The sequence below is a fragment of the Rhipicephalus microplus genome, chromosome 1 (genome assembly GCF_043290135.1).
Source record: "Rhipicephalus microplus isolate Deutch F79 chromosome 1, USDA_Rmic, whole genome shotgun sequence".
Taxonomy (NCBI): Eukaryota; Metazoa; Arthropoda; class Arachnida; order Ixodida; family Ixodidae; genus Rhipicephalus; species Rhipicephalus microplus.
Window position 1 is genome coordinate 86,487,502 of NC_134700.1, and position 12,728 is coordinate 86,500,229.

Consider the following 12,728-nt stretch of genomic DNA (forward strand, 5'->3'; position numbering starts at 1 on the left):
ACGTTTTGCACCTTATATGTTTGCGAGCTTGAAGCTGCTCATTGAGAAGAGAGTTATCATGGATTAAAGCAGCGTGTGATAAATTCTGGGGTGGAAGCTCTGTTGTGGATACTAATACATCTATTAAGAAGAATGGTAATGATGATAATGATAGACACAGTCGTTACCTGTTACAAGGCAATGCGCAAGTGGAGGAACTATCCGATAGAATATACCTCATTTAACGGTTAGGCATGAAGTTTTTTTTCGATACATTTGTTTCTCTAAACATACTAGAGCAATAACGGGCGACCGCAGGATAGATTTTATATATATTGCGTGCAGCAACTGAACACTTGTCGATATGAATGCAACTTTTCTCTGTATTAGTTCAGCTTGTAGCATAAATAACAATACAAGAGGAAATTGTAAACTTAGCACAACTGAGGTTATCTCATTGGAGTATTCATCTGGGGAGGGGGGGGGGGACACTCCGAATGGTAGGACTGCTATACCCTCGTTTATAGACTGCCCGGAGGCTTCGCGGTCCTGTTTCTTGTAGTTATAGGCTGTCCTGCAGCGCGGCTATTGCGTCGTACGTACGAGTAGAGCGAGCAGGGCAGAAGTTGCCGAGAAATAACGACAGATTCGTAAGGACTGAAGCATAGACAGGTGAATCTTGTTCCTGCGACGTGAGTTGCTTTCTGTGTTTTCCGTTTTTGAAGGGTATGAAAGAAGCGTCGACTGGTCAGACAGGCGGTAGAAATGCTCGGTGTTTAGTTTTTGGCTGAAAATCTACTTGCAATGTGTGCAAATAGATGTGAAGAAGGCCGAGTAGATGTGTCGACAGACGTACAGAGAAGAGAATAAGTGGTTTGAAGCTTCTGTCAACTGACTTGTTCAGCTTTGTTTAGCTGCGGCTGCATGGGTCGTTTTGTTTGTCTCCTTTGTTTAATGTGTTCCGTAAGATTACGAAAGCTGAGGATGGTTTTGTTTGCTTCTCCGTCGTGGTTCGAAGTCTGGACCACCACTCGGAATACGAATCCTTGAGCTTGTCTGTGGGTGGCGTCGTTACCCAGGTTGCCTGTGTGCCTGGGACAAAAACAAGCTGCTGTTATGAAAAATTTATGATACAGGACGGGTAAAAAAAAGAAAAAAAAGAAGGAAGTCCTGTACCCCACCCTATCCGACGTGTGTTGTCGTTTTTCTGTTTTCCCGACCCAACCTCTTCCCTCAAACAGAAACTTAACAACACATAATAAATACGCTACAATACATAATAAATACACTACAACAACGGATCAACACTATATACAATATGTACAGCCCAGCAGTGGAGGCCGGCTGGAAAATTCTTGTAGAGCGTTTTTGCGCGTCATCCTATAATTGCGCGCTGCCCCCGGAGCCAGGTTGTTAACCCTCACTACCGCGGTCTCATGGCGCAACGCTCAAGCCACTCGACCACCCCAGGGGGTACAAGTTGAACAACGTTTTGCACCTTATATGTTTGCGAGCTTGAAGCTGCTCATTGAGAAGAGAGTTATCATGGATTAAAGCAGCGTGTGATAAATTCTGGGGTGGAAGCTCTGTTGTGGATACTAATACATCTATTAAGAAGAATGGTAATGATGATAATGATAGACACAGTCGTTACCTGTTGCAAGGCAATGCGCAAGTGGAGGAACTATCCGATAGAATATACCTCATTTAACGGTTAGGCACGAAGTTTTTTTTCGATACATTTGTTTCTCTAAACATACTAGAGCAATAACGGGCGACCGCAGGATAGATTATATATATATTGCGTGCAGCAACTGAACACTTGTCGATATGAATGCAACTTTTCTCTGTATTAGTTCAGCTTGTAGCATAAATAACAATACAAGAGGAAATTGTAAACTTAGCACAGCTGAGGTTATCTCATTAGAGTATTCATCTGGGGAGGGCGGGGACACACTCCGAATGGTAGGACTGCTATACCCTCGTTTATAGACTGCCCGGAGGCTTCGCGGTCCTGTTTCTTGTAGTTATAGGCTGTCCTGCAGCGCGGCTATTGCGTCGTACGTACGAGTAGAGCGAGCAGGGCAGAAGTCGCCGAGAAATAACGACAGATTCGTAAGGACTGAAGCATAGACAGGTGAATCTTGTTCCTGCGACGTGAGTTGCTTTCTGTGTTTTCCGTTTTTGAAGGGTATGAAAGAAGCGTCGACTGGTCAGACAGGCGGTAGAAATGCTCGGTGTTTAGTTTTTGGCTGAAAATCTACTTGCAATGTGTGCAAGTAGATGTGAAGAAGGCCGAGTAGATGTGTCGACAGACGTACAGAGAAGAGAATAAGTGGTTTGAAGCTTCTGTCAACTGACTTGTTCAGCTTTGTTTAGCTGCGGCTGCATGGGTCGTTTTGTTTGTCTCCTTTGTTTAATGTGTTCCGTAAGATTACGAAAGCTGAGGATGGTTTTGTTTGCTTCTCCGTCGTGGTTCGAAGTCTGGACCACCACTCGGAATACGAATCCTTGAGCTTGTCTGTGGGTGGCGTCGTTACCCAGGTTGCCTGTGTGCCTGGGACAAAAACAAGCTGCTGTTATGAAAAATTTATGATACAGGACGGGTAAAAAAAAAGAAAAATAGAAGGAAGTCCTGTACCCCACCCTATCCGACGTGTGTTGTCATTTTCTGTTTTCCCGACCCAACCTCTTCCCTCAAACAGAAACTTAACAACACATAATAAATTCACTACAATACATAATAAATACACTACAACAACGGATCAACACTATATACAATATGTACAGCCCAGCAGTGGAGGCCGGCTGGGAAATTCTTGTAGAGCGTTTTTGCGCGTCATCCTCCAATTGCGCGCTGCCCCCGGAGCCAGGTTGTTAACCCTCACTACCGCGGTGTCATGGCGCAACGCTCAAGCTACTCGACCACCCCAGGGGGTACAAGTTGAACAACGTTTTGCACCTTATATGTTTGCGAGTTGAAGCTGCTCATTGAGAAGAGAGTTATCATGGATTAAAGCAGCGTGTGATAAATTCTGGGGTGGAAGCTCTGTTGTGGATACTAATACATCTATTAAGAAGAATGGTAATGATGATAATGATAGACACAGTCGTTACCTGTTACAAGGCAATGCGCAAGTGGAGGAACTATCCGATAGAATATACCTCATTTAACGGTTAGGCACGAAGTTTTTTTCGATACATTTGTTTCTCTAAACATACTAGAGCAATAACGGGCGACCGCAGGATAGATTATATATATATTGCGTGCAGCAACTGAACACTTGTCGATATGAATGCAACTTTTCTCTGTATTAGTTCAGCTTGTAGCATAAATAACAATACAAGAGGAAATTGTAAACTTAGCACAACTGAGGTTATCTCTTTGGAGTATTCATCTGGGGAGGGGGGGGGGGGGACACTCCGAATGGTAGGACTGCTATACCCTCGTTTATAGACTGCCCGGAGGCTTCGCGGTCCTGTTTCTTGTAGTTATAGGCTGTCCTGCAGCGCGGCAATTGCGTCGTACGTACGAGTAGAGCGAGCAGGGCAGAAGTTGCCGAGAAATAACGACAGATTCGTAAGGACTGAAGCATAGACAGGTGAATCTTGTTCCTGCGACGTGAGTTGCTTTCTGTGTTTTCCGTTTTTGAAGGGTATGAAAGAAGCGTTGACTGGTCAGACAGGCGGTAGAAATGCTCGGTGTTTAGTTTTTGGCTGAAAATCTACTTGCAATGTGTGCAAGTAGATGTGAAGAAGGCCGAGTAGATGTGTCGACAGACGTAGAGAGAAGAGAATAAGTGGTTTGAAGCTTCTGTCAACTGGCTTGTTCAGCTTTGTTTAGCTGCGGCTGCATGGGTCGTTTTGTTTGTCTCTTTTGTTTAATGTGTTCCGTAAGATTACGAAAGCTGAGGATGGTTTTGTTTGCTTATCCGTCGTGGTTCGAAGTCTGGACCACCACTCGGAATACGAATCCTTGAGCTTGTCTGTGGGTGGCGTCGTTACCCAGGTTGCCTGTGTGCCTGGGACAAAAACAAGCTGCTGTTATGAAAAATTTATGATACAGGACGGGTAAAAAAAAGAAAAAAAAGAAGGAAGTCCTGTACCCCACCTTATCCGACGTGTGTTGTCGTTTTTCTGTTTTCCCGACCCAACCTCTTCCCTCAAACAGAAACTTACCAACACATAATAAATACACTACAATACATAATAAATACACTACAACAACGGATCAACACTATATACAATATGTAACCCAGCAGTGGAGGCCGGCTGGGAAATTCTTGTAGAGCGTTTTTGCGCATCATCCTCCAATTGCGCGCTGCCCCCGGAGCCAGGTTGTTAACCCTCACTACCGCGGTCTCATGGCGCAACGCTCAAGCCACTCGACCACCCCAGGGGGTACAAGTTGAACAATGTTTTGCACCTTATATGTTTGCGAGCTTGAAGCTGCTCATTGAGAAGAGAGTTATCATGGATTAAAGCAGCGTGTGATAAATTCTGGGGTGGAAGCTCTGTTGTGGATACTAATACATCTATTAAGAAGAATGGTAATGATGATAATGATAGACACAGTCGTTGCCTGTTACAAGGCAATGCGCAAGTGGAGGAACTATCCGATAGAATATACCTCATTTAACGGTTAGGCACGAAGTTTTTTTTCGATACATTTGTTTCTCTAAACATACTAGAGCAATAACGGGCGACCGCAGGATAGATTATATATATATTGCGTGCAGCAACTGAACACTTGTCGATATGAATGCAACTTTTCTCTGTATTAGTTCAGCTTGTAGCATAAATAACAATACAAGAGGAAATTGTAAACTTAGCACAACTGAGGTTATCTCATTGGAGTATTCATCTGGGGAGGGGGGGGGGACACTCCGAATGGTAGGACTGCTATACCCTCGTTTATAGACTGCCCGGAGGCTTCGCGGTCCTGTTTCTTGTAGTTATAGGCTGTCCTGCAGCGCGGCTATTGCGTCGTACGTACGAGTAGAGCGAGCAGGGCAGAAGTTGCCGAGAAATAACGACAAATTCGTAAGGACTGAAGCATAGACAGGTGAATCTTGTTCCTGCGACGTGAGTTGCTTTCTGTGTTTTCGTTTTTGAAGGGTATGAAAGAAGCGTCGACTGGTCAGACAGGCGGTAGAAATGCTCGGTGTTTAGTTTTTGGCTGAAAATCTACTTGCAATGTGTGCAAGTAGATGTGAAGAAGGCCGAGTAGATGTGTCGACAGACGTACAGAGAAGAGAATAAGTGGTTTGAAGCTTCTGTCAACTGACTTGTTCAGCTTTGTTTAGCTGCGGCTGCATGGGTCGTTTTGTTTGTCTCCTTTGTTTAATGTGTTCCGTAAGATTACGAAAGCTGAGGATGGTTTTGTTTGCTTCTCCGTCGTGGTTCGAAGTCTGGACCACCACTCGGAATACGAATCCTTGAGCTTGTCTGTGGGTGGCGTCGTTACCCAGGTTGCCTGTGTGCCTGGGACAAAAACAAGCTGCTGTTATGAAAAATTTATGATACAGGACGGGTAAAAAAAAGAAAAAAAAGAAGGAAGTCCTGTACCCCACCCTATCCGACGTGTGTTGTCGTTTTTCTGTTTTCCCGACCCAACCTCTTCCCTCAAACAGAAACTTAACAACACATAATAAATACACTACAATACATAATAAATACACTACAACAACGGATCAACACTATATACAATATGTACAGCCCAGCAGTGGAGGCCGGCTGGGAAATTCTTGTAGAGCGTTTTTGCGCGTCATCCTCCAATTGCGCGCTGCCCCCGGAGCCAGGTTGTCAACCCTCACTACCGCGGTCTCATGGCGCAACGCTCAAGCCACTCGACCACCCCAGGGGGTACAAGTTGAACAACGTTTTGCACCTTATATGTTTGCGAGCTTGAAGCTGCTCATTGAGAAGAGAGTTATCATGGATTAAAGCAGCGTGTGATAAATTCTGGGGTGGAAGCTCTGTCGTGGATACTAATACATCTATTAAGAAGAATGGTAATGATGATAATGATAGACACAGTCGTTACCTGTTACAAGGCAATGCGCAAGTGGAGGGACTATCCGATAGAATATACCTCATTTAACGGTTAGGCACGAAGTTTTTTTTCGATACATTTGTTTCTCTAAACATACTAGAGCAATAACGGGCGACCGCAGGATAGATTTTATATATATTGCGTGCAGCAACTGAACACTTGTCGATATGAATGCAACTTTTCTCTGTATTAGTTCAGCTTGTAGCATAAATAACAATACAAGAGGAAATTGTAAACTTAGCACAACTGAGGTTATCTCATTGGAGTATTCATCTGGGGAGGGGGGGGGGACACTCCGAATGGTAGGACTGCTATACCCTCGTTTATAGACTGCCCGGAGGCTTCGCGGTCCTGCTTCTTGTAGTTATAGGCTGTCCTGCAGCGCGGCTATTGCGTCGTACGTACGAGTAGAGCGAGCAGGGCAGAAGTTGCCGAGAAATAACGACAGATTCGTAAAGAGTGAAGCATAGACAGGTGAATCTTGTTCCTGCGACGTGAGTTGCTTTCTGTGTTTTCCGTTTTTGAAGGGTATGAAAGAAGCGTCGACTGGTCAGACAGGCGGTAGAAATGCTCGGTGTTTAGTTTTTGGCTGAAAATCTACTTGCAATGTGTGCAAGTAGATGTGAAGAAGGCCGAGTAGATGTGTCGACAGACGTACAGAGAAGAGAATAAGTGGTTTGAAGCTTCTGTCAATTGACTTGTTCAGCTTTGTTTAGCTGCGGCTGCATGGGTCGTTTTGTTTGTCTCCTTTGTTTAATGTGTTCCGTAAGATTACGAAAGCTGAGGATGGTTTTGTTTGCTTCTCCGTCGCGGTTCGAAGTCTGGCCCACCACTCGGAATACGAATCCTTGAGCTTGTCTGTGGGTGGCGTCGTTACCCAGGTTGCCTGTGTGCCTGGGACAAAAACAAGCTGCTGTTATGAAAAATTTATGATACAGGACGGGTAAAAAAAAGAAAAAAAAGAAGGAAGTCCTGTACCCCACCCTATCCGACGTGTGTTGTCGTTTTTCTGTTTTCCCGACCCAACCTCTTCCCTCAAACAGAAACTTAACAACACATAATAAATACACTACAATACATAATAAATACACTACAACAACGGATCAACACTATATACAATATGTACAGCCCAGCAGTGGAGGCCGGCTGGGAAATTCTTGTAGAGCGTTTTTGCGCGTCATCCTCCAATTGCGCGCTGCCCCCGGAGCCAGGTTGTTAACCCTCACTACCGCGGTCTCATGGCGCAACGCTCAAGCCACTCGACCACCCCAGGGGGTACAAGTTGAACAACGTTTTGCACCTTATATGTTTGCGAGCTTGAAGCTGCTCATTGAGAAGAGAGTTATCATGGATTAAAGCAGCGTGTGATAAATTCTGGGGTGGAAGCTCTGTTGTGGATACTAATACATCTATTAAGAAGAATGGTAATGATGATAATGATAGACACAGTCGTTACTTGTTACAAGGCAATGCGCAAGTGGAGGAACTATCCGATAGAATATACCTCATTTAACGGTTAGGCACGAAGTTTTTTTTCGATACATTTGTTTCTCTAAACATACTAGAGCAATAACGGGCGACCGCAGGATAGATTATATATATATTGCGTGCAGCAACTGAACACTTGTCGATATGAATGCAACTTTTCTCTGTATTAGTTCAGCTTGTAGCATAAATAACAATACAAGAGGAAATTGTAAACTTAGCACAACTGAGGTTATCTCATTGGAGTATTCATCTGGGGAGGGGGGGGGGGACCCTCCGAATGGTAGGACTGCTATACCCTCGTTTATAGACTGCCCGGAGGCTTCGCGGTCCTGTTTCTTGTAGTTATAGGCTGTCCTGCAGCGCGGCTATTACGTCGTACGTACGAGTAGAGCGAGCATGGCAGAAGTTGCCGAGAAATAACGACAGATTCGTAAGGACTGAAGCATAGACAGGTAAATCTTGTTCCTGCGACGTGAGTTGCTTTCGGTGTTTTCCGTTTTTGAAGGGTATTAAAGAAGCGTCGACTGGTCAGACAGGCGGTAGAAATGCTCGGTGTTTAGTTTTTGGCTGAAAATCTACTTGCAATGTGTGCAAGTAGATGTGAAGAAGGCCGAGTAGATGTGTCGACAGACGTACACAGAAGAGAATAAGTGGTTTGAAGCTTCTGTCAACTGACTTGTTCAGCTTTGTTTAGCTGCGGCTGCATGGGTCGTTTTGTTTGTCTCCTTTGTTTAATGTGTTCCTTAAGATTACGAAAGCTGAGGATGGTTTTGTTTGCTTCTCCGTCGTGGTTCGAAGTCTGGACCACCACTCGGAATACGAATCCTTGAGCTTGTCTGTGGGTGGCGTCGTTACCCAGGTTGCCTGTGTGCCTGGGACAAAAACAAGCTGCTGTTATAAAAAATTTATGATACAGGGCGGGTAAAAAAAATAAAAAAAAAAGAAGGAAGTCCTGTACCCCACCCTATCCGACGTGTGTTGTCGTTTTTCTGTTTTCCCGACCCAACCTCTTCCCTCAAACAGAAACTTAACAACACATAATAAATACACTACAATACATAATAAATACACTACAACAACGGATCAACACTATATACAATATGTACAGCCCAGCAGTGGAGGCCGGCTGGGAAATTCTTGTAGAGCGTTTTTGCGCGTCATCCTCCAATTGCGCGCTGCCCCCGGAGTCAGGTTGTTAACCCTCACTACCGCGGTCTCATGGCGCAACGCTCAAGCCACTCGACCACCCCAGGGGGTACAAGTTGAACAACGTTTTGCACCTTATATGTTTGCGAGCTTGAAGCTGCTCATTGAGAAGAGAGTTATCATGGATTAAAGCAGCGTGTGATAAATTCTGGGGTGGAAGCTCTGTTGTGGATACTAATACATCTATTAAGAAGAATGGTAATGATGATAATGATAGACACAGTCGTTACCTGTTACAAGGCAATGCGCAAGTGGAGGAACTATCCGATAGAATATACCTCATTTAACGGTTAGGCACGAAGTTTTTTTTCGATACATTTGTTTCTCTAAACATACTAGAGCAATAACGGGCGACCGCAGGATAGATTATATATATATATTGCGTGCAGCAACTGAACACTTGTCGATATGAATGCAACTTTTCTCTGTATTAGTTCAGCTTGTAGCATAAATAACAATACAAGTGGAAATTGTAAACTTAGCACAACTGGGGTTATCTCATTGGAGTATTCATCTGGGGAGGGGGGGGGGACACTCTGAATGGTAGGACTGCTATACCCTCGTTTATAGACTGCCCGGAGGCTTCGCGGTCCTGTTTCTTGTAGTTATAGGCTGTCCTGCAGCGCGGCTATTGCGTCGTACGTACGAGTAGAGCGAGCAGGGCAGAAGTTGCCGAGAAATAACGACAGATTCGTAAGGACTGAAGCATAGACAGGTGAATCTTGTTCCTGCGACGTGAGTTGCTTTCTGAGTTTTCCGTTTTTGAAGGGTATGAAAGAAGCGTCGACTGGTCAGACAGGCGGTAGAAATGCTCGGTGTTTAGTTTTTGGCTGAAAATCTACTTGCAATGTGTGCAAGTAGATGTGAAGAAGGCCGAGTAGATGTGTCGACAGACGTACAGAGAAGAGAATAAGTGGTTTGAAGCTTCTGTCAACTGACTTGTTCAGCTTTGTTTAGCTGCGGCTGCATGGGTCGTTTTGTTTGTCTCCTTTGTTTAATGTGTTCCGTAAGATTACGAAAGCTGAGGATGGTTTTGTTTGCTTCTCCGTCGTGGTTCGAAGTCTGGACCACCACTCGGAATACGAATCCTTGAGCTTGTCTGTGGGTGGCGTCGTTACCCAGGTTGCCTGTGTGCCTGGGACAAAAACAAGCTGCTGTTATGAAAAATTTATGATACAGGACGGGTAAAAAAAAGAAAAAAAAGAAGGAAGTCCTGTACCCCACCCTATCCGACGTGTGTTGTCGTTTTTCTGTTTTCCCGACCCAACCTCTTCCCTCAAACAGAAACTTAACAACACATAATAAATACACTACAATACATAATAAATACACTACAACAACGGATCAACACTATATACAATATGTACAGCCCAGCAGTGGAGGCCGGCTGGGAAATTCTTGTAGAGCGTTTTTGCGCGTCATCCTCCAATTGCGCGCTGCCCCCGGAGCCAGGTTGTCAACCCTCACTACCGCGGTCTCATGGCGCAACGCTCAAGCCACTCGACCACCCCAGGGGGTACAAGTTGAACAACGTTTTGCACCTTATATGTTTGCGAGCTTGAAGCTGCTCATTGAGAAGAGAGTTATCATGGATTAAAGCAGCGTGTGATAAATTCTGGGGTGGAAGCTCTGTCGTGGATACTAATACATCTATTAAGAAGAATGGTAATGATGATAATGATAGACACAGTCGTTACCTGTTACAAGGCAATGCGCAAGTGGAGGGACTATCCGATAGAATATACCTCATTTAACGGTTAGGCACGAAGTTTTTTTTCGATACATTTGTTTCTCTAAACATACTAGAGCAATAACGGGCGACCGCAGGATAGATTTTATATATATTGCGTGCAGCAACTGAACACTTGTCGATATGAATGCAACTTTTCTCTGTATTAGTTCAGCTTGTAGCATAAATAACAATACAAGAGGAAATTGTAAACTTAGCACAACTGAGGTTATCTCATTGGAGTATTCATCTGGGGAGGGGGGGGGACACTCCGAATGGTAGGACTGCTATACCCTCGTTTATAGACTGCCCGGAGGCTTCGCGGTCCTGCTTCTTGTAGTTATAGGCTGTCCTGCAGCGCGGCTATTGCGTCGTACGTACGAGTAGAGCGAGCAGGGCAGAAGTTGCCGAGAAATAACGACAGATTCGTAAAGAGTGAAGCATAGACAGGTGAATCTTGTTCCTGCGACGTGAGTTGCTTTCTGTGTTTTCCGTTTTTGAAGGGTATGAAAGAAGCGTCGACTGGTCAGACAGGCGGTAGAAATGCTCGGTGTTTAGTTTTTGGCTGAAAATCTACTTGCAATGTGTGCAAGTAGATGTGAAGAAGGCCGAGTAGATGTGTCGACAGACGTACAGAGAAGAGAATAAGTGGTTTGAAGCTTCTGTCAATTGACTTGTTCAGCTTTGTTTAGCTGCGGCTGCATGGGTCGTTTTGTTTGTCTCCTTTGTTTAATGTGTTCCGTAAGATTACGAAAGCTGAGGATGGTTTTGTTTGCTTCTCCGTCGCGGTTCGAAGTCTGGCCCACCACTCGGAATACGAATCCTTGAGCTTGTCTGTGGGTGGCGTCGTTACCCAGGTTGCCTGTGTGCCTGGGACAAAAACAAGCTGCTGTTATGAAAAATTTATGATACAGGACGGGTAAAAAAAAGAAAAAAAAGAAGGAAGTCCTGTACCCCACCCTATCCGACGTGTGTTGTCGTTTTTCTGTTTTCCCGACCCAACCTCTTCCCTCAAACAGAAACTTAACAACACATAATAAATACACTACAATACATAATAAATACACTACAACAACGGATCAACACTATATACAATATGTACAGCCCAGCAGTGGAGGCCGGCTGGGAAATTCTTGTAGAGCGTTTTTGCGCGTCATCCTCCAATTGCGCGCTGCCCCCGGAGCCAGGTTGTTAACCCTCACTACCGCGGTCTCATGGCGCAACGCTCAAGCCACTCGACCACCCCAGGGGGTACAAGTTGAACAACGTTTTGCACCTTATATGTTTGCGAGCTTGAAGCTGCTCATTGAGAAGAGAGTTATCATGGATTAAAGCAGCGTGTGATAAATTCTGGGGTGGAAGCTCTGTTGTGGATACTAATACATCTATTAAGAAGAATGGTAATGATGATAATGATAGACACAGTCGTTACTTGTTACAAGGCAATGCGCAAGTGGAGGAACTATCCGATAGAATATACCTCATTTAACGGTTAGGCACGAAGTTTTTTTTCGATACATTTGTTTCTCTAAACATACTAGAGCAATAACGGGCGACCGCAGGATAGATTATATATATATTGCGTGCAGCAACTGAACACTTGTCGATATGAATGCAACTTTTCTCTGTATTAGTTCAGCTTGTAGCATAAATAACAATACAAGAGGAAATTGTAAACTTAGCACAACTGAGGTTATCTCATTGGAGTATTCATCTGGGGAGGGGGGGGGGGACCCTCCGAATGGTAGGACTGCTATACCCTCGTTTATAGACTGCCCGGAGGCTTCGCGGTCCTGTTTCTTGTAGTTATAGGCTGTCCTGCAGCGCGGCTATTACGTCGTACGTACGAGTAGAGCGAGCATGGCAGAAGTTGCCGAGAAATAACGACAGATTCGTAAGGACTGAAGCATAGACAGGTAAATCTTGTTCCTGCGACGTGAGTTGCTTTCGGTGTTTTCCGTTTTTGAAGGGTATTAAAGAAGCGTCGACTGGTCAGACAGGCGGTAGAAATGCTCGGTGTTTAGTTTTTGGCTGAAAATCTACTTGCAATGTGTGCAAGTAGATGTGAAGAAGGCCGAGTAGATGTGTCGACAGACGTACACAGAAGAGAATAAGTGGTTTGAAGCTTCTGTCAACTGACTTGTTCAGCTTTGTTTAGCTGCGGCTGCATGGGTCGTTTTGTTTGTCTCCTTTGTTTAATGTGTTCCTTAAGATTACGAAAGCTGAGGATGGTTTTGTTTGCTTCTCCGTCGTGGTTCGAAGTCTGGACCA